This window comes from Mirounga leonina, unplaced genomic scaffold (genome assembly GCF_011800145.1).
Source record: "Mirounga leonina isolate KUSES-001 unplaced genomic scaffold, KU_Mleo_1.0 Mir_154, whole genome shotgun sequence".
Lineage (NCBI taxonomy): Eukaryota > Metazoa > Chordata > Mammalia > Carnivora > Phocidae > Mirounga > Mirounga leonina.
In genome coordinates, this window is record NW_023270389.1 from 57168992 (window position 1) to 57191104 (window position 22113).

Consider the following 22113-nt stretch of genomic DNA (forward strand, 5'->3'; position numbering starts at 1 on the left):
CCCTACCAACATCTTTATTTCAGCATAGCAACACTGATTTCAGACTTCAGATTGGCCTCAAGAACGGTGACAGAATAAATCTCCACGTTTGTTTCAAGCTACTAGGTATGTGGTCATTTGTTACAGCAGCATCAGCAAACTGATACAAAGCCCAAGGAGGTTCAGTGACTTGGCTAAGGACTCACAGCTGAAGAAGAGTAGACAGAAATCAAACGCTTAGGTTTTTGTGGTGCTCTTTCCACTACAGCATTTATTTTTTTTATAGTTTTTTTTAAGATTTTATTTATTTGAGAGAGCGAGAATGAGAAAGAGAGAGAGCGAGCACATGAGAGGGGGGAGGGTCAGAGGGAGAAGCAGACTCCCTGCTGAGCAGGGAGCCTGATGCAGGACTCGATCCCAGGACTCCAGGATCATAACCTGAGCCGAAGGCAGTCAACCAACTGAGCTACCCAGGCGCCCCTCCACTACAGCATTTAGACTGAGAGGATTTTTATTAAAAATTCGAGGGTTAGAGGTGGAAATGGGGGTGAGAGGGAACAGTGATGAACATATTAGAAATGATCATTCCAGCACTTCCCCAGCTCTCTGCCATAACCATTTGGTGGCTTTTAGGACCCCAATTTCACAGTGGAAGAGCAGGTTTCTAGGACACTGAACTGGCATCCACTTCTCCAGCCAAGAATATGAGTCAGCCCACGACAGTGAGCATTGCTGGCCAAAACTTGATGAGCCACCTGTTTGTCTTTTCTTTTTCTCTGCTCCAAGTTTGCAAGTGGATCAGCATATTTTTCAACAGAAGAGATTCTAGAGTTTGATGCACAAAATCTATAGAGATTAATGGCCCTTTTAGGCTGGAACATAATTAATTGACTAAAATGATGAATGTGGCAGAGAGCTGCAGTTTGCTGTTGCAGGGCTCACTGGGCACACCCACATCAGGTAATCTTCATCAAGTCCTTGGCTCCCCAGCTGGTGGAAAGCATGTTGCCCTTGCTCTTTCCAATTCACAAGGATAGTAGGACACATTGCATTAAAAAGCTCAGAATCTAAGAGCCCCTGATTGGAATGCCAAGTTTCTCATCCCCAGGGGAGTCTGAGGAAAAGGGAAATCATCAGCCTGGCTCAGGAGTACCATGGTGCATATCAATGAGGGAACAGCTAGAATCTCCAAGCTCCCAAACCCATGTATCCCTACACACAGGACTTGGGTACATCAAGTGACCAAGGGTGAAAGAGCACTGTGTTAGGGGTCAGGCAAACTGAGGTCAGTCCCAACTCTCCAAAACTTGCCTCGGCAATTCACTTGGCACATCTGAACCTCAACTTTCTTATCTGTGAAATGGTAAAATTAGGGTCCTTAAAGTTCTTCCTAGGGAACCCTCATGCACTGTTGGTGGAAATGTAAATTGGTTCAGCCTCTGTGGAAAACAGTAGGGAGGTTTTTCAGAAAATTAAAAATAGAACTACCCTATTGGAGCGCCTGGGTGGCCCAGTTGTTAAGTGTCTGCCTTCAGCTCAGGTCATGATCCCAGGGTCCTGGAATGGAGCCCTGCATCAGGCTCTCTGCTTGGCGGGAAGCCTGCTTCTCCCTCTCCCACTCCCCTTGCTTGTGTTCCTGCTCTTGCTATCTCTCTCTCTGTCAAATAAATAAAATCTTAAAAAAAAAAAAAAGAATTACCCTATGATCTAGAAATCCCACTTCTAGGTATATATCCAAAGGAAATGAAAACAGGATACTGAAAAGACTTCTGTACTGCCATGTTTATTGCAGCATTATTCACAATAACCAAAATATGGAAACAACCTAAGTGCCCATCAATGGAAAAGTGGATAAAGAAGTGATACATACACACACACACACACACACACATACACACACAGAGGAATATTATTCAACCATGAGAAAGATGGAAATCCTGCCATTTGGGATGATATGCATGGACCCTGAGGGCATTATACTAAGCAAAATAAGTCAGACACAGAAAGACAAATCCTGCAGAGCATCACTTACATGTGGAATCTAAAAAAAGAAATGAAAAAAAGTCAAACTCATAGAAAGAGAGTAGAAAAGTGGTTGCCAGGGACCAGGGTAGGGAAAATAAGAGATGTTAGTACAAATGTTCAGCTATAAGATGAATAAGGTCTGTACACCTGAAACTAATAAAACATTGTATGTCAACAGTACTTCAATAATAAATTTTTAAAAAATGAATAAGGACTGAGGATTTCAGGTAAAACATGGGACTATAGTTGATAACACTGATAACTGAAATCTGTTAAGGGAGTAGAACTGAAATAGTTTCACAAAAAAATATATATGTGACATGGCAGATGCATTAATGAACTATATGGGGGGAGTCCCTTCACAATGTATATGTATATCAAATTACCATGATCATGATGTACACTTTAAATATCTTACCATTTTATTTGTCAATTATACCTCAATAAAGCTGAAATTTTTTTTAAAAAAGAAAGAAATGAAAAAAAAAAGTTTTTTCCTGGCTCTAACAACTAGGGTTCTACATCCAGGTAATTAACATAACCTGGACCGAGACATCTGAACAGATGCACACAGCCATGCCCCTTGACCACATCCTTTAAGTCCAATGGGCACGAAGTAGACAGGGACTGGGACTCTCATGTATGTGACTGGAGTATCCAGACACAGTGTTCTCTGCTTTGCAGCTATTTCTGAATCTTATGAATGCATATGCATTTGTTATTTCCCAGCAGAGCTTGGCTGCAGTGTGTATCACCAATCTATCAATTTTAGAAGTATCTATCTGCTCTGTTGGAAGAGAGAAGAAACATCAGTATTAAGTGAAAGCCTTAGGGTCTTTACAGATATAAAGAATTACCATCAAGAAGGCCTCACTTTCCCAAAGTAATAAAATTTTAAATTCTATACTCCCATCCCTAGATAGTATAAGGAAATTCTCAGCAAAAGGCAGTTTGGTATAGTAAAAACAAATAAACAAGAAAACATACAATCCCATGCAATCAATAGGCAAATGAAAACTTGTATTCAAATTCTAAATGTTCATTTTACTAAGTCAACAAGTGACCCTTAGTTTGCAAGGGGAGACATTCTAGCTATTTAGGTCAGTGGAAGACATTTTTTTAAAATTTTATTTATTTGAGATAGAGTGAGGGAGAGAGAGCACAAGGGGGGGCAGAGGGAGAGGGAGAAGCAGACTCCTCGCTGAGCAAGGAGCCTGATGTGGGGCTCGATCCCAGGACCCTGGGATCACCAACCGAGCCAAAGACAGACGCTTAACCGACTGAGCCACCCAGGCACCCCAGTGGAGGACATTCTTGATTTGAACCCCAGCTCTTCCATGTACTAGGAGTGACAGTGGTCAAATTAATTTTCTCAGACTCAGTGTCTTTATAAAATGGGGGATAAAATGATTTCCTCACAGTATTTTCAGGACTCAAAGGAAATAATCAATGTAATAGACTTTCTGCAGTGCCAGGAATATCTAAGTTCTCGGTAATCAGTAGCTGATTTTACCAAAGATTGAGGACAGCATGAGTGATGAATATAAATGGAAAGTGTATTTAAATGACTATTTCAAGTAGTTTGGCTAAAAAGGGAAGGAGAAGAGACAGGGGCGCTAGGGGATGCGTGGAAGTAGATGGTGTGGCTGATGCTTTGTTGTTGTTGTTTGCTTATTTGGCAGTTATTGTGTTTTTGGTCTGATGATAAGTGATGGAGTAAGGTCCCAGGGGTTAGGAGGGATGGAATCCAGTAAGTTTAGTAGGAAAAGGGACACCTCTTCCACTGAAATATGGGGACAGGAGGGAAGCAGAAGCAGTAGATGAGAAGAAGCTGGATTGGTGGAGGAAGATGGTGAGGGTACCCTTGCCTGATGGCCACAGTGTACCCTAAGAGCTGAAGATTATGATTCTCTGAAGGAAGTGGCAGCTGGAGGCTTGAGGAGAGTCACAACCATTCCAAATGTTGTTAGGAGAACAACACATAACACCAAAAAATGTGTTTGCTCGTTTGTCCCAAGAAAGTTCACCTGGGACACATAAAAGACCTGCCAGGTAAAACCAAAGACTCAGCAGAGGTTGAAAACTGAATTTGTAGGACACAATTCTATAAAATTATTAACTTTTTCCCAGCAGAGAAAGAAAGTCTTTCCAAATGTATGAATAGAGAATATGGGTCATCCAGGTGCTTCAGGAATGGGGTTTGGCTGAGTGATTGGAATAAAATGACAATAATACTACAAATCATTTTGTCATGTGCATATGCTTCTCCAGAGAATAGTTTAGTGTGGACAGTTCAGAGCATGCAAGTTTAGGCATCCATAAAACAGGAATAATAGTGTCAATAACGGCAGTTTTTGTTCATCACTCTTATTGTCCTAATGAACAAAAAACCTTAAAAACGGGGTTTGTGTTAGCTGATCACACTAAAAAATATCAAAATGATATTTTAAACTTCCCTGCCTCAAAACTGCTCTTCCCAGGGTCTTTCCCATCTCTGTGAATGATGTCACCATTTACCTATTTGCCGGCACCCTGGATTCGGCTCTGCCACTCTGCCCCCTGCCTCCACATCCAACCCCATCCTGCTACCTCCACATCTGAAATAGTTTCTGAATGTACCATTTCTCACAATCTCCTACTCCAGGGCTTGGCAGACTATTTCCACAAGGGCCAGACTTGGTCCCCGGCCATTATCTGCCTCACTGGGCTGCCCCTGAGCATGTCCCATCTTTATCATCTGTCTGCCTTCTACAGTCTTCTCCCTGACTTGACTTTTGCTCCCCTGTGGCACATTCTTATAGCAGGAAGAATGACCCTTTTGGAAAAAAATCAGATTATCTTGCTTAAAATCATGCAATGGCTTCCTGTTAACTAGAACAAAGCAGTCTCCTGGCTTCGGGAGCATGTCGTGATCTGGAGCACCTTCTACCCCCGCCTCCTCTCCCACCACCCCCCTTTCACTAACCCCTCTCTGCTTACCCTGTCCATCTGTCCTTTGAACTCCCCCAGCCTCTTCTTGACTCAAGCCATGCTGTTTCCTCTGCTAAAAATGGACTTCTCTGGGATGATTCTTCTTTCCCATTTATACTAATATCACCTCCTCAGAAAACTCTTTCCTGGTCCACCTGGCAGACATACTCCTGTGCACACCCACCCGTCCCAACCACTCTGCGCCCCTCAGCCTGCTTAGCTTCTTCCAGCCTAACAACCTGAGCTCATTCCATTTATTTACTTACTTATGTGCATACCAAAGTCTTCTCCATGGCCATAAACTCCATGAAGGACGGGATTGTGTCCCATTTGTTGGTGTATCTGTAATCTCTGTAATATTCCTGGCAGATTGTAGGCATTCAAAAAATACTTGAGTGAAAGGAAGAACGAGCAATGCATCAATGATCAATGTCCAATGGTTTAAGGATGACATTCAAGGCCAAAGGTCACTCTCTGGTCTCTCATTTCTTTTCCACTCTCTCGCTGCCACCGAGTACTTGAAAACATTTCAAATGTTTGGACCTACACCGCACACTGTGAAGCCTTAATCAGGAAAAAGACTCCATGCTAATAAATTTGCTATCTAATGATCCAGTATCATCATTGCCATGTTTTAACTCAGTCAAGAAGCGAGTTTAACTTGGACAAGTTCAAACATTGGAGCAATTGTGAGGGCTTGCTTTTTTTTTTTTTTTTTTTTGGTCCTATGGGTCCTCGAGGATTGTTCAAAATCAACAGAGATTGTTGGTGCCAGGACAGAGTCAGGAGACCTCAGCCTGTCATTTACTGGATGTGGGACCACAGACAAAGTACTGAGCTTTGGCCTGTCATTTACTGGATGTGGGACCACAGACAAAGTACTGAGCTTCTCTCACACTCCCTTTCATCATTGATAAACTGCACTACAGGTAAGATGATACCACAGAAGCACTGTAAGAGTTAATCCAGTTCTGTCTATAAAAGTGCTCTGTAAACTCAAAACTGCTGTCAAATCAAAGTTTGCTGCCTTTGCCCAGGTGGTCTATGCTGTGCAGAACCCACACAAGACTTATTTTGTCTTTGGAACACAAGATCTTTGTGGATTTTTAATGTGTTACTGATCTGGGACACATTCGCATTTTATTAGGAGCCTTCAATTAATAGGGGGGCTAAAAAAAAGAATAAATGAAATGCTGGGAACTTTAGGTACCACCAAATGAGGGCAGGGGAGGGGGATTTTATAAAAAGCACAAGTTCTGAGGTTAGACCTGGCCCTAAATCCTGCTTCTGCCATTTCTTAGTTGAACAACCTTGGAAAAGTCACTTCACTCTGGGTTTTGGGTAACGAACCTGTACAGGGAAGATAGTAATTCTTACTTTAGGGATTTGTTAAAAAGATAAAATGAAAAAATACGTGTAAAAAACACCTGGCCCCATGCCCAGCTAATAGGAGGAACAGAGAAATTTTGGTTGTCCTTTCTGTAATTTATAGTGGGCAGGATAGCAACGGCCACTTCTATTCTGGAGGGAAAAGAGCCCCGAAGAGAGTATTCTTCAAGAATCTTTGAGCTCAAGTGGGATGAAGGAGGACTTCAGCCATGGGCTGATGCCCAGGGTGGGAACCTCCAGCTTCCTCAGGGGAATCCCCCAGGAGGAAGAGAGGAAATGGGCCTGTCTGTTTCTCAGATGTCCCCACATGTGTGGTTTCATAAGCAACGTTTCAACCTTAACCAGAACAAGTTGGGAGAGCTCCTGCCCTGCCTCCAAATCCAACATTTCCTGACTTACATCTATCTATGGAGCCAGGGACATTTTCAAAACCCAGTACTCATTCAGACACAAACTACGTAAATATGTGGGACAGGAAAGTGCCAAGCAAGGCATACATGCTGCAAGGAAGTTACAGGTTGTACCAGACCTGGTATTTCAAATTTGCACAATGATTGTTTTAGTTACATTGGAGGCTACTGATGAGTGGTAGAATTATTTCCTGTTTGAGAGAATGTTCTTGTTCTTTGTTTCTCTGTGTTCTCTCTTCCAAAAGGAATCTAATCATTCCTTCTGATTAATTTCTAACTATACATACTTAGTAGAATTAAAAACAGGTATATGTGCCAAATAAGGAGGCATCAAATGAGCTACATCCTAAAATAACATTCTTTTTTTCAAAGACAGAGTATGGCTGCCTTAAGGAGACCTCATCTGAGTCCATAACAGGACAAAAGGTAACAAAATCTGGACTGGGCTCAAAGGTCCATAAAGTGTGGTCATTGTTGGTGATGGGTCAGTGGGGCCCTCACCACCCTGAGGATGGCATACTGGCTCAGTCTTACTTACCAGGGAACCTGGAGCATGGTCAAGCAACAGCTTCTCATTAAGAACCGAGGACTGAGGACTGTCTTGGGTTAGAGATGAGGAATGTCTGATCTAAGCCAAGTGAACAAAGCCCTCAGGGCTAGCACCTTGGGTGTTCTTTTTCAGAGATACGTTACAGGTTGTTTCAAGCCACGAACAAAATTGCTCCTGAAAGGAGATTTGGGTGTTTAGGGCCAGCAACCTGAAGTGAATTTCTTGTAACAGATATCTCCCCAAAATACCTCCACCGTGTTATCTCCTTTCATTATGTCTGCATAAAGCTAAGAAAAGAAGCTTGTTGAATGAATCATCCCAACTAGTTACTTGGGAAGAGGGACCGGAGTGATGGTTTCTGAAGTGTCCAATTTTTTAACTGCCTTGATGAGGAAATGAGAAAAGAATTTCCTAGGAGAAATTGTCTTTCCTTCATCAGAGACAATCCCTATTTTCATGATGCAGTAAGACCCTAAAATTGGGGGGTACAAGCCTGCTTTTGGGGGGGCTGGCTAACAGATAGAACTGGTGTCCTACAAAGACCTCTGGGCTCTAGGCTGACAACCTCAATGTTATGACCTTGTCCTCTCCTCTGCTAAGATCAGAGTTGGAGAAGGCATTCTATACTTATCTTAAAGGCATCGACCTCAGCCATTCACAGATATCTAAATCTTATTTTCTCTTAAATCTTTAAACCACTATTTCTGGTATTCTTCCGAGGTGAGAGTACTTAGGCAAGAAAGAACAATGAATTTATTTATTCTATTCATGTGCTTCAACCAGGTAATGATTCATACTCATGATGATAAAATTCAAACAATGCAAAAATAAGTCCCCCTCATACCCCAGCCTCCCAGTTGTCCATATTTTTCCTCTGAGAAATCCAATATTGCCAGTTTCTTCTTTTTGTGCATCCTTCAAGAGAGAGCTCATATATACAAAGCATCCTTTAAAAATGCAAATGGGCTGGGGCACCTGGATGGCTCAGTCGGTTAAGTGTCAGACTCTTGATTTCAGCTCAGGTCATGATCTCAGTGTCGTGAGAGCCCTGCATTGGGCTCCATGCTTGGCGGGGAGTCTGCTTTGGATCCTTTCCTCTCCCTCTGCCCTCCCTCCCCGCTCTCTCTCTCTCTCTCCTCTTTCTTTCTCTCTCAAATAAATAAATTTTAAAAATGCAAATGGAAATGTAGTATATACACTCTTCCGCATTTTGCTTTTTTTTCATTTACTAATTTATCTTGGAGATAATTTTGTGTCAATAGATCTACTTTATTCTTTTTAATGGATGGATTATTATATTAAGTATACCTGTTATAGAAATGTACCATAATTTAACTTGTCCAGTATTGATGAACATTTAAGTTGTTTCTAGAATTTTGCTATTACAAACAATGTTGCCACTTGTATGTTGGAGCAGGTGTAATTTTGAGCAAAGATGAATTTGGTCAGGATCTCAGGCCTTAAATCATTGGTCAGTTGCCTGTCTCCACAGTGTGTGCCAGAAAGAACATCAGAAGCACAAAAGATTAAGCTGTTCTTACCCACTCCCTACACACACACACATAACAATAATTAATAATAATTAATAATAATAATAATAATAAAGAAGATTAAAGGAAGCTTTGGGACATGATGGTCATGCCTTGGCCTTGATGGTGGTGATGGTTTCATGAGTGTATATTTATCTCCAAACTCATATTTCAATATGTGAAGCTCTCTACATGTCAATCATACCTCAACAATGTGGTTAAAAAAAAGGAAGTGCTAAAGATACTCTGACCAAATGCATATGCTCCATCATTGGGGTAATAAAGTGCTTACAAAGACAGCTGCAATAATTCTACCCATCCCTGTATGCACACTTCTTTGCAATGGCCTTCACTATTCCTCGCATCCTGAGGGACAGTCCATTTCTCTACACCTTCTATCTGACCTCACCTTGCGATTGTTTTCTACAATCGAGAGTAGAAAACGTGACATTATGAAGGTTCCAGGTCCCGGCTTATTGCCAGTGTTGTTCTGCGCTAGGAATGCCCGAGGCCCTCACTTGGGCCATACTGACGCCTAGCGAGCCCTACACTCGTTTCCCCCAACCACTACTAGGGCCGAGCTTGTGTCTTCATCTGCCCTTGTAGTTCTTGTTATGATTGCAGTGTGCACCTCAGCAAAGCCATCTGGGGTCTTTGAAGAACAAGATTTGTACTCATAGGTCCTGGAGGATACATGGCATGCCCGAGGGCCACCCAGAAAAGTCTCAGCTAGAGAGTTGTGGGGAGGGTGGACCTGGGGCTCTGCCTCTATTAGGGTCCAAGGGTGGGGTAGTGTTTCACAGGCTGACTCTTTATTGGTGAATTTAAAACATAAGAGCAGGAATTAGGGCAAGGGGAGTGAGAAGCTTGGCCACTCCTGAGTTAGCTAGGTTCCCCAGGGCTTTCTAAAAAGGGAAATTCATGAGGGGGCACGGGGGGTCCTACTTCCTTATCTAGTGGTTTTGCTAGTCACTGTGTCCCACAATTTGCACTATTTTGGAAAGGGATGTCTTTGAAATGGATGCCTCTGCCATCAAGAGCTTAAAGTCAGGCCATGATGCTACAATCAAAATGCTTAATGCCAGGCACTTACACTGCTGCCATCTTCTGGCTGCCCCAGCTTCTCCCGCTCTCTGAAAATGCAGCCTGACACCTGGGAAAGCCCAGTGAGGCCTGCTGAGGGTGAGAGATCACGTGAAGGCCAGAGGGCCCCAGCTCCAACTCCCAGCTGTGAAAATGGCTGCTAGTTGAGCCACTAAGTTAAGGCTTATTTGCTAAGTAGCAATAGACCACTGATACTAGTGGGTAAGCATCTGCCCCAGCCTCTATCTCAGGGATGTTCAGATCATGGGCTCCAGACTCCCCAGGACAACCACCTGGACTGCGTTTTAAAAATGCAGATTCCTGGCCCTGAATTAAAATTCTCAGGTTGGGCCTATGAATTTACATTTCAGCAGGTTCCCCAGATGGTTCCTTTTTAATGTAATATTGGATGCATGACTTACATGCTACCTTTATGTATTATATGAGGTTGTGAAGCAGAATAAGAAGCCCCAATAAACCCTCTACCATCTTAAGAACTAGAAATTACCAACACCTTGGTAGTCTCCTTCCCTGTCCCCTTCCATTGTCTCTCCAACTAAAGAGGCAACAACATCCTGAATTGGGAGTTCATTATACCCTATGTGTGTATTATATATAAATAATATCTGTATAATATATATTAATATTAGTATTATATAATTAATAATTAACATAATATATTAATTAATATATAATATATTATTATATGGATATTCACATACTATATATAGTCAGGGGGAATACATGTGTTCATATCTGTGTATATAATACACACACAGGGCGCCTGGGTGGCTCAGTCATTAAGCGTCTGCCTTCGGCTCAGGTCATGATCCCGGGGTCCTGGGATCGAGTCCCGCATCAGGCTCCTTGCTCGGTGGGAAGCCTGCTTCTCCCTCTCCCACTTCCCCTGCTTGTGTTCCTGCTTTCACTATCTCTCTCTCTGTCAAATAAATAAATAAAATCTAAATCTATATATATAACACACACACACACACATTCACATACCGCATATATTTAGTTTTGCTTATTTTTAAACTTCATTTAAGAATTGTACCACAGTAAAGAATCCAATCAAGAAATGGGCAGAAGACATGAACAGACATTTTTCCAAAGAAGACATCCAAATGGCCAACAGACACATGAAAAAGTGCTCAATATTGCTCAGCATCAGGGAAATCCAAATGAAAACCTCAATGAGATACCACCTCACACCAGTCAGAATGGCTAAAATTAACAAGTCAGGAAACGACAGATGTTGGCGGGGATGCGGAGAAAGGGGAACCCTCCTACACTGTTGGTGGGAATGCAAGCTGGTGCAGCCACTCTGGAAAACTGTATGGAGGTTCCTCAAACAGTTGAAAATAGAGCTACCATATAATCCAGCAATTGCACTACTGGGTATTTACCCCAAAGATACAAAAGTAGGGATCCGAAGGGGTACGTGCACCCCGATGTTTATAGCAGCAATGTCCACAATAGCCAAACTGTGGAAAGAGCCAAGATGTCCATCGACAGATGAATGGATAAAGAAGAGGTGGTATATATATACAATGGAATATTATGCAGCCATCAAAAGGAATGAGATCTTGCCATTTGCAACAACGTGGATGGAACTGGAGGGTATTATGCTGAGTGAAATAAGTCAAACAGAGAAAGACATGTATCATATGATCTCACTGATATGAGAAATTCTTAATCGCAGGAAACAAACTGAGTGTTGTTGGGAGTGGGGGGTGGGGTGGGAGGGATGGGGTGACTGGGTGATAGAAACTGGGGAGGGTATGTGCTCTGGTAAGCGCTGTGAATTGTGCAAGACTGTTGAATCTCAGATCTGTACCTCTGAAACAAATAATGCAATATATGTTAAGAAAAAAAAAAAGAAGAAGAAGAAGGTAGCGGGAGGGGAAGAATGAAGCGGGGGAAATCGGAGGGGTAGACGAACCATGAGAGACGATGGACTCTGAAAAACAAACAGGGTTCTAGAGGGGAGGGGGGTGGGAGGATGGGTTAGCCTGGTGATGGGTATTGAGGAGGGCACATTCTGCATGGAGTACTGGGTGTTATGCACAAACAATGAATCATGGAACACTTCATCTAAAACTAATGATGTAATGTATGGGGATTAACATAAGAATAAAAAAAAAAAAAGAATTGTACCACAGTACCCGGCAAAGCAGAAGATTAGAGTGATAAGGGTATGATCTCTAGTGTTAAGCTGCCTGTGTTCAAATTCTAGCTCAGTCCTTTAGTATCTGTGTGACCTTAGGCAATTTACTTAATGTCTGCATGATTTGGTTTCCACTTCTATAAAATAGGAGTAATAATAACATCTAAACTTTTAGGGTCTTGGTAGAAGTAAATGAGCTAACACATGTAAAGTACTTAGACTAGCGCCCTACATGGAGTAAGTGCTCTGTCAGTATTACTATTTTTATTTTGAAATTTCCTTATTTCGGCCAGCACTATGTGTGTGGGACTCAGGAGTGCTCTGCGTATCCCTGTGGTTCATTCTTGTACAGTTGCTCTGAGTGTCCGTGTGGTAAGTAACTGGACCGCGAGTTATATACCCGTTCTCTACTTAATGGATTATCATCATTGTCTCCAGTCCTTTACTTTTACAACAATACTAGTACGAACATTCTTCTACACATCTCCTAGGAGACGTGCAGACTCTCCTCTGGGGTGTGTGTCTAGGACTGCGGTTGCGGGGTCATAGATGGGTGGGGCCAAGCGCTTCCCGTAGCGCTGGTATCAGAGCCAGGCTCTAGACTCTTGTTTCACATCTGCACCACTATTTGGTTTTATCAGACTCCAGAATTCTAATGCATTTATTTTTTCTAGAGATTTTATTTATTTATTTGAGACAGAGAGTGAGAGAGCATGAGCAGAAGGAAAGGCAGAGGGAGAGGGAGAAGCAGACTCCCCACTGAGCAGGGAACCCCATGTGGGGCTCCATCCCAGGACCCCGGTATCATGACCTGAGCCAAAGGCAGATGCTTAAATGACTGAGCCACCCAAGTGCCCCTAATGCATTTCTTTTTGAGGCTTAGAGAAACATTCTGGCTCAAGATTTTGGTGAAAATGAGGTATACCTTTTGAAAAAAAAAGTTGAATAATTTGCCTTCGTTGACTTCACACTTGAGGAAGCCTAAAGGCCTTCCCTCACTCCTTCTCAGACCCTCCCTCCATCACCTCTTCCTACTGTGGTTCTTCTCTGCCCCCCCAATGCTGCACCATGTGTCCCCCCTACTTCCCTGACCACTCTCTCCTTTCTCCTCCCTCTCTGCTGATCTCACTTATCCCCTGCTGCCCTTCCAGGCTGCCTGGGTTTGAATCCTGACACTTTTCAGCTCCCCCACTGTGTAACTACAGACAAATTTGTTAATCTTTCTGTGTCTCAGTTTCCTTAGCTCTACCTCACCTGGTACAGTGAGCATTATATTACGAAAGAAAAAAAGAAGAAGAAGAAGAAGAAGGTAGCAGGAGGGGAAGAATGAAGGGGGGGAAAATTGGAGGGGTAGACGAACCATGAGAGATGATGGACTCTGAAAAACAAACTGAGGGTTCTAGAGGGGAGGGGGGTGGGAGAATGGGTTAGCCTGGTGATGGGTATTGGGGGGGCATGTTCTGCATGGAGCACTGGGTGTTGTGCACAAACAATGAATCATGGAACACTACATCAAAAACCAATGATGTAATGTATGGGGATTAACATAACAATAAAAAATTTTTTAAAAAACCTTATGTCATTTTGAGGACAAAAAGAGTCTACTTTATTTGGCATTTTAGGAACTAAAGTCAGTTGCAGGTTGACTTCTACTTTGTCAGTTATGGTGGTATTGCATGGAACTAGCCAAAGACTCCCGTGCTATGTGTCTGTGCTATATTCGTTAACAACAAACAGCATAAAAACATACAGGCCTTCAGCAAAGTTACTGTTTATTGATGCTGAGCTACATCAATCTACTGTTTATCTTTCTTATTAAATTCCAGAGGTACCATAGGAAAGAAAAGTTAATACTGCTAAGAGTCCATGTTCTTCATCTGTAAAATGTTAAAATTTACCTATCTCAAAGGATTCTATGGGGGAAAATGTACAAAAAGAAAGTCCAGTAAAGAAATGACCACTGTCAGTGTAAGGTGTTAAATCATCAAAGCATATGACAACATTGCCTTTGTTGCACATTTATAAAAAAGAACTTAAAAATCCTAGCAATCCTAAACAATCCTCAAAGCCACAGTGACCACCAGCTTAGATGGTGACCTCAGAGGCCACTCAGTGTTGAAAACTTTCAACAACAGACCCATTTACTCACCCTCATTTATGACGGGAAAATCTAGATGAATACTCTCTTTAAGAAAAGAACGGTTCAGATAAATGTCAGATGGCTAGCAATAACCAAAAGCTGATTAAATATCGAGTGCTTATAATCCAATTTAGAGTGTTTGCTCACATTTTCTGCTTTCTAAAAGCTGATCAATAAAAATAGACTTGGAGTTTTCGTGTGTGATCACAGGCAATATTGGGACATACTTTGATCACAGATATGCCAGACATCCTCTGGCTTTCATTGATCTACATTGTACCGAGTGCCTAGCCTGAAAATAGCAGTAAGCAAAGATTAAGGCTTCCTTAGAAAGAAAAGAGCAAGGACCCCTCTATACTTGTAGGATAGGTAGGGAGCAAGTAAGATGAAGCTACAAGTCTTTCAAAGGCTTTCTTTCTACAAACCCATGTATGAATGGTGACAAACAACGATGGGACATTTTTTCTTCCTCTGTCTATATTAACATGGTTTATGTACATAATTTTCTCCTGTATTTTTTTTCTCTTTTCCCCATTTTCTCTTAAATAGAAAACAAAAATCAATTCCTTTTTCAACAAAACACAACACAAGGAATGAACTGAGAAGAGTTCTCTACCCAAGAGCCTGGAAGACCCCTTTATCTACCTGAGGAGATGATACCTGCCTCTTGGACCACTGCCCCCACCCCTTGCTTCCTGTCATAGTCATAGCATTTGATTCTCCTCTTTCCTGTTGTTCTTTTTCTTTGCACATTGAGCCAGTTAGGCATTTCCTTGCTAAATCACTAGAGGACACAACCAAAGAAAATGCAATCAATACAGCCAAGTTGCTGAAGTACAGACTCCTTTAATGAGTAGTAAAGTAGTTGCTGACTTGCCATATGCCTGCAGTACAACAACTACAACCACATTTCAAGAACTCTACCGAATTATTTTCTATTTCTTGCTTGTTGCTCCTGTGACCACTGGAATCTATTTGTTTCCCTGCAACCGGGGCAGTAATCTACCCAGACAATTTCTATTTTACAAGGGCTATTCAAACTACCTTAAATGAAACCTGTCCTACTTTCAAACATCAGTTACCTGCTCGGGCTCTCCCACTCAGCTTTGGTCTCTGCTCTGAGAAACACACCCGTTTAACAACTGACAGTGACGATCAACATTCTCCAGTGACAAGGTGGTGAGAACTTTCCTAGAGTAGTGTGTTGTCTCTGCAAAACACTGTGTCTTCTGTGAAGACTCGGCAATTCTTCTTAAAATAAATAAATCATTCATTAGCCTCACAAATGTCTACCCATTACCATTTCACAACACAGTCATAATAACCATTCATTGGACACTTGTGTGCCAGGCCCTACCTTAAAAGTTTGCCCAAGGTGGCCCACTTAGTAAGTGGTGGAGCTGAGGTTTGAACCTTGATCTCTGACTCTAAAGGCCATGCTTTTAACCACCGCAGGCTTTCTCTATTTATTTACTAATAATTAGTACATGAGAGAATGTAAATGAAGGGCCTTGCACAATACAAAGCTCACAAATACTTCTCTTCTGCTCACCTGAATCATACAATAATGATAATCTATGTGAGCCAGATGTAAGAAGAGAAACATGAAGCCCCAAATGCTATATGAAGAATTAAGAATAAGGTGGTCACTTAGTTTAGTGAAGGGACAACTGTGTGTTGGTTTTTTTTTTTTTTCATCCTTAAGCCAAGAATATAGTTTATTTAGCTTGATGTCAAAGATTAATTGCGGAATACAATAAAGGAAAAAGGTATTCCTAAATATTTGTTGAGTATTACTTGTTCTCAATGAGTACATAAGTAGCTTTTCTTCAAGGCCATGCTTAGATTACTAATGATAATAATTATAATGATTAACTTTATTAAGCATACATTACGAGCCAGCTAATGTTTGAGGCATTTTATATACTGTCTCCAATTTAACCTTTAAATAAAACCCTATGAGATCAGTTGTATTATCCCTATCTTACATAAATAAACATTAGGACTCTATAAAGTAAGTGTCTTGGCCAAAATCACAGGAGAAGCAGATAGTGAAGTTAGAATTAAAACCAGATGTGCCTGAGTCCAAAACCTTCCCTCTTTATATGTTCTTCACTTGAAATTTATTTACAGATAACTCTCTGAGCACCTACTGAGTGTCCCACATTAGGCTAGGTTGAAGGGGTAGCATACTGAACAATACAGATCGGATGCTAGTCCTCATCAATTCTTCAATCAGGTACAAACCAGTATGACAAATATTAATATATGCTAAATGATGCAAAAGAGGCATATGGAGTGTTATGGGAACATAATTATAAAGAAATAGCTAACCAAGTGTAGGGAGTCAATGAAAACTGTACTGTGAAAGCAACATTTAATTTGAAGCTTGAAGAATGAGTATGAGACAGCCAAACAAAGGAGAATAAAAGAATATTGGGGCAAAAGCAATAGCATGTTTGAAGGCCTGGAAGCAAAACGATATGGCTCATTGGAGGAACCATGAAGGACAATGAAACTGGAGCACAGAACTGCTCTATTACAGGCACTGGCGTGGAGGAGATGCTATCAGAGAGCCAAGGAAGAAGTATAAGTAGACAAGGACCAAATCACGATGTGCATGTCAACCACCATAAGGATACTGGACTTTATGCTAAGGACGTAAGGAGGCATGTAAAGGGTTTAGGGGAAGAGCAGTTATGTGCTTGGAGGAAGGGCAAGAGTGGACAGAGGGAGCTACAGTCTGCCTTAGATATTGTACAAAGTCACAGAAAAAGAAAAGACTTTTTTTCTCAAGGGACGTGAACTCTAAAGAAGGATATAACAATACGTAACACTTACAGAGAACCTCATGCCATACATTCACTTGCGGATATTTACTGATCACCTACTTTGGTGCCCGGCACTGTTCTAGGCACTGAGGAGGCAGCAGTGAACAAAAATGCACCAAAAAATGCCTCTAGTCATGGAACTTACATTTGAGATTTGAGTGCCAGATGCTAAGTACTTGACAGGTATTAACTAGTTGAGCCTCACCCCAGCCCTATGATGTGGGCTATCCGATTATTTAATCTCACAAAGATACAGGTGCAGGGTGGTCAAAGACTGCCCAAGATTTGCCTGCAGGTCTGTCTGTTTCCAGAGCTGTGGGATAAATGCAAGAGACAGACAAGAACTCGGGGAGGAAAGCCTAAAGCATGGCATCTAAAGGGACTGTGGCAGTGGGAGAAACTCGGGGTCCCACAAACACTGAATCCACAAGCTTTAATTTCAGTCTTGCAAAGGTGATTTTAAAGTTTTCCATGACTGAGGGGTGCCTGAGTGGCTCAGTCGTTAAGCGTCTGCCTTCGGCTCAGGTCATGATCCCGGGGTCCTGGGATCGAGCCCCGCATCAGGCTCCCTGCTCAGCAGAGAGCCTGCTTCTCCATCTCCCACTCCCTCTGCTTGTGTTCCCTCTCTAGCTGTCTCTCTCTGTGTGTCAAATAAATAAATAAAATCTTTAAAGTTTTCCATGATTGGGATGATGCCTGGGTGGCTCAGTTGGTTAAGCCTCTGACTCTTGGTTTTGGCTCAGGTCATGATCTCAGGATGGAGATCTCAGGGTCATGGGATCAAGCCCCACGTCTGGCTCTGTGCTCAGTGCAGAGTCTGCTTGTCCCTCTTCCTCTGCTCCTCCCCCCCCCCCCGCTTTCTCTCTCTCTCTTTCTTAAATAAATAAGTAAATAAAATCTTTTTTAAAAAAAGCTTTTCATGATCTTTTGTTTTGTTTTGCAACAAAACCATCATTGCCTTGCAGTATTTTTTTCCATCAGTAAATTCCATCCTCTGTTTGGCACAAAAATTAGCTGTGCCCCCGGGAGAGACAGCATACTCGATGGGCTGGCTCCACGGGCATGGCACTGTGATGGATCAGCTGGGGGGCTGGCTGACAGGAAGTCAGTGCCCACAGCTGCCCACTGATTTTCCTTCCATCCTGTTCTCCCTTCTCTTCACTGAGTTTTTAATGAAGGAAACTTTGCTTTGCTTTAAAATCAGGAACCAGATCCCCTGTTTGATCTCCCTACATCGTTATGCTCCTGAGCTCCTTAGTGATCAATACCTCTCAGGAACTAGAATCAAGAAACCATCTTAACATTGGTTACTGGAAGAATGTGTTTTGGGACACTGCCCTCAAACTCCTAGTAAAGATAGTGGGAATGAATGTGAGAATCAGATGACTCTTTAGTCTATTAACACGCACAGCCTGGCGTGAAAGATGTTTCCCTCCATTCTCCGGGTCCCTTCCTCCCCTTATCTTTTGCCTAGCTGAATTGGTGTGGATTCCCTGACTTTGTTCAGGCCCTTTAACCATGTCATGGGTACCTATGAGATGTTTTCAGTATCAGGTGAGTAAAAACCACTGCCTGGTTTGTATCTGAGGAAATGGGGAGGAGGAGTAAAAGGACAGGCAATTCGCTCATCATAGTCAAATCAAACAAGAGTTAATTCTAATTTATACCTGAACCACCTTATAAACTCCCCAAAGATGCCACTCCCACCGCAGGATTGTTGCACATGGCTCCCTGTGTCAGGAACAAAACTGTCCCCAAATCTCATCCAAGTTCCCATCCCCTTACGAGTTCTCTCCCATTCATCTGTCAGCTCTCAGCCCCAGTCTTCCCTGAGCCCAGGTGGGTGGTGCTCTTCTGACCTTCACTCTCACAGAGTCAGACTCTATTCCTCCATAACACTTGACCCTCCTTGTGTTTATGTACTTGTTGTGAGATTCTGTCATTAATTCAGTGTTCTTCCTTCATCAGACCATGACAGCAGGAGGCTTTTGCCCTTGGTGCAGTGCTTGACGATAGGAGAAGCTCAAAAATATTTGTTGAATAAATGAATGAAGCCAGATTATCAAAATGGGAGTTTACTTTCCAAAAAAAAACTTTAATTCATAGAAAATGGACAGAACTCTGTGTGTCAGGGACAAACAGAGGTCTCCCATGAGAGTCTGAGGACAAAGAGGTAAGGGTTAGCCTTGAATATGATCAAACTTTCTCATATTCACATGGTGTCCCTTATGGTATCCCCTCAGTTAATGGGGAGCAGAGGTACCTCTCTAAGCCAGTAGAGGTAAAACTTACTCTGCCAACCTCTGGGAAAAAACAATTTGATCAATTAATTCATGCATCAATAGGTATTTAGCACTGATTAGGTTTTCAATAGCAATCCAGTAAGGATTATCCTGTAAGGGATTATAGAGGAAGTGTTAATATAAACATGGCCCCACTCTCAAGGAGCTCATGTTACAGTATATGGGCTTTAAATTCAAGTTTGGTTAATTTGTAACTGGTTGGTTGCAGAGTGTCAATTCATTGGGAATACAAACCTGAAACTTTTATTGAACCTTCCTATCCAATTGAGTAGTGGGTCCCTGGACAGCATCACAGCTTAATCTTTTAGCCTCTTAAATTCTGTGGCTATTAGAACAGCCTCAGTTTAGCATTTAAGGTTTAATGCCATTTTATGTATAAATCTTTTACATCAAATTCAGTTCAAGAATCATCTCCTCCTCATAAACTTCAGCGCTAGCTAGATCTGTCTTTGCTTTGCCAAACATCTGCCTTAACAAGATGAAGCTGCTGCCCACTCATGGGTTAGTTGTTCTAGCTCATTGTCAACAGGATACGTCATGGTTCATGAGAGCAATAGTGGGCCCCACTGCCAGGGTTTGCTTTTGTGCAGACCTTCTATGTACTAGCCATCCCCTGCCAGACTTGGCCTCCTTATCAGTTTGACTTCCACCTTTTTGCCATTACCCACTGATATACATACACCTTTGCCTCAGCTCCAGCACCCAAAACCCATCAGCAGATTTAGGTTCCCCAGTATCACCTTTCTGCCAGAGTCAACATCTCCATACTTTCTGGGAACTGGGCACTTGAAGGGAGCATGTTGGCAGCCTTCTTGGGCAGACCATCCCACATATCATTTTTTCCAATTCTGTCTCTCCTATTCACATGGTACAGAGCATGTTAAGAGTCAACTGGCTAAGAAGAAATCAACTGAGGAATGAAATATCAATAACTTCCTTTCATGCAGAAACTACCAATCTTTTCAATTCTTGGACAGTCTTCATTTACCTTGACTTCAGGGAGGGAAGCACCTCCCATGGGCTGGAAGTGCAAAGTCTCTCTCCATGAATTGTGCATCCTAAGGTGACTCTTCTCCACTTTCAGTCCTCTGACCCTATTATACTAGAAAAGGGGGAAAGAGAGGTTGGTAAGAGAGCTGGGATCTGAACTGGTACCTAGAAAATGATCTGACAGATCCTTGAATTTAGAATGTCGGGCACTTAGAACCTTTTTCTTCACCTTTGGGCTTTAGCACCAATTCAGGACTACAGAAAATCTCACTCAATGTCTGGTCACATATACCATAAAGGAAGAGCGGATAAGGCATGTGGCCTTGAGTGAACCAGGTAATCAGTGGATCTGTCCATTTCCATGTTCTCTGTCCCTATGTTCAACCTTTCTCCATTCCCACTTAAGCCAAAAATAAAGATCCCCTTTCCAAGGCTAATCCCTCCTGCCAACCTGACTTCTTCTCCTTCAGTTAGAAGATAAATCTTCTTTCTCAGGATCCTTGACTACACCCTATGGCTATGCTTACATATTCCCTATGTCAGTAAACTTTCATGCAAGCCATTCTGCTAAATTAGTCAAGTGACCTTCCCATATCTCTCTTCACTTTTACCGCAAATTCTCACATTTATCCCGAACTTCCTTCATTTCCAATTCCACTCAACACTCAATCCTTTTCAGTTTCACTTCAAATTCTGCTACTATTCAGAAACCCTTCCCTTGAAGGTCCAGTGACCTAACTACCAGATTCATTTTTTTTCTTCAGTCTGTAGGAAAAAACTGAGAAAAATGGATATAAATATAAAGGCTAAATGGGTCAAAGATGGGCCTGAGGTTTAGGATATTTCAAAAAACTCCTAGCTAAGTGGAAATGAGAATGGGAACAATAGCAGGTCAGGAAGAAAATAGGACAGGTCCTAGGGAGGTGTCTGCATGACCAGCTGGTGACAGACCAATACTTATGGCCAAAGAAATATGAGTGTGCAGGTGGGTCAAATTAGATGCAGAATGAGGAGAAAAGCATCCTTTCAAGCCCTCAAATTCTGTGGTTCCTGTAACTCCTCTGTTTCTGGAGAATATTATAGAAGTCAAAAGAGGATGAGGTCTCACTACCCTGGTGACTAGTCATCATTCCATATATTTACAAATCTAAGAACTATATATCCTTGAATTTTCCCTTTTTAAGGAAAGTAGACACAAGAACTCCTCAGCCAGTGTTTCCCAAAATGTGTCCCATGACATGTCCCTATTTAGCAAGCCTCATAAGGGCTGCTGTAATCCCCAGTGCCTAGAAAATACCTGGTTCAGGTACTCAAAACTATCTGTCACATGAGTAAAAGAATGAATGTTACATGCATACACATACACCCACCACTGTTTGTTTGGGTGTTGGTGTGTGTGGGGGGGGGGGTATGGTTTTTTTGGTAAAGTTTGAAAAAAATTTTTGAAAAAAGTTTGAAATAAAATCTCTTTACTACAGGGCAGCTTAGAGCCTTATGTAATTATGATACAATACAGGCACTTCTCAAATGTTTTCAAACATAAGACCATTTCTCCCCACAGAGCTTCCAAATGTATATGTTTTGAGAAAACATCCCTAGATATTGCTGGTAACACAGTGCCAGGGCTAACACCTCTCCATCTCTAATTCACCTCCCCTTCTCCCTTTATAAGCATATAAGAGGCCTGCCAGCCTCTAGAGATGCCCCATTCTTCAGAAGTAAATGAAACACAACTACACAAAAGCTA

At 42.0% G+C, this 22113-nt stretch overlaps 1 long non-coding RNA gene across 2 annotated transcripts in view; it reads right to left on the reverse strand.

Annotated features, from left to right (window-relative positions):
* Window positions 1–7317: 7317 nt before the first annotated feature.
* The window catches only part of LOC118014514, a 42917-nt gene continuing 28121 nt past the window's right edge, over window positions 7318–22113 (reverse strand). Inside the window, exons 6-7 of one of the 2 annotated variants that reach the window (XR_004680295.1) lie at window positions 20365–20478; window positions 7318–7497 (exon numbers count right to left, since the gene is read on the reverse strand). This is a non-coding gene — a long non-coding RNA (uncharacterized LOC118014514). Of the gene's footprint in view, window positions 7498–19605; window positions 20479–22113 lie in introns of those variants that run through there. The other variant, XR_004680294.1, reaches the window with a different exon arrangement.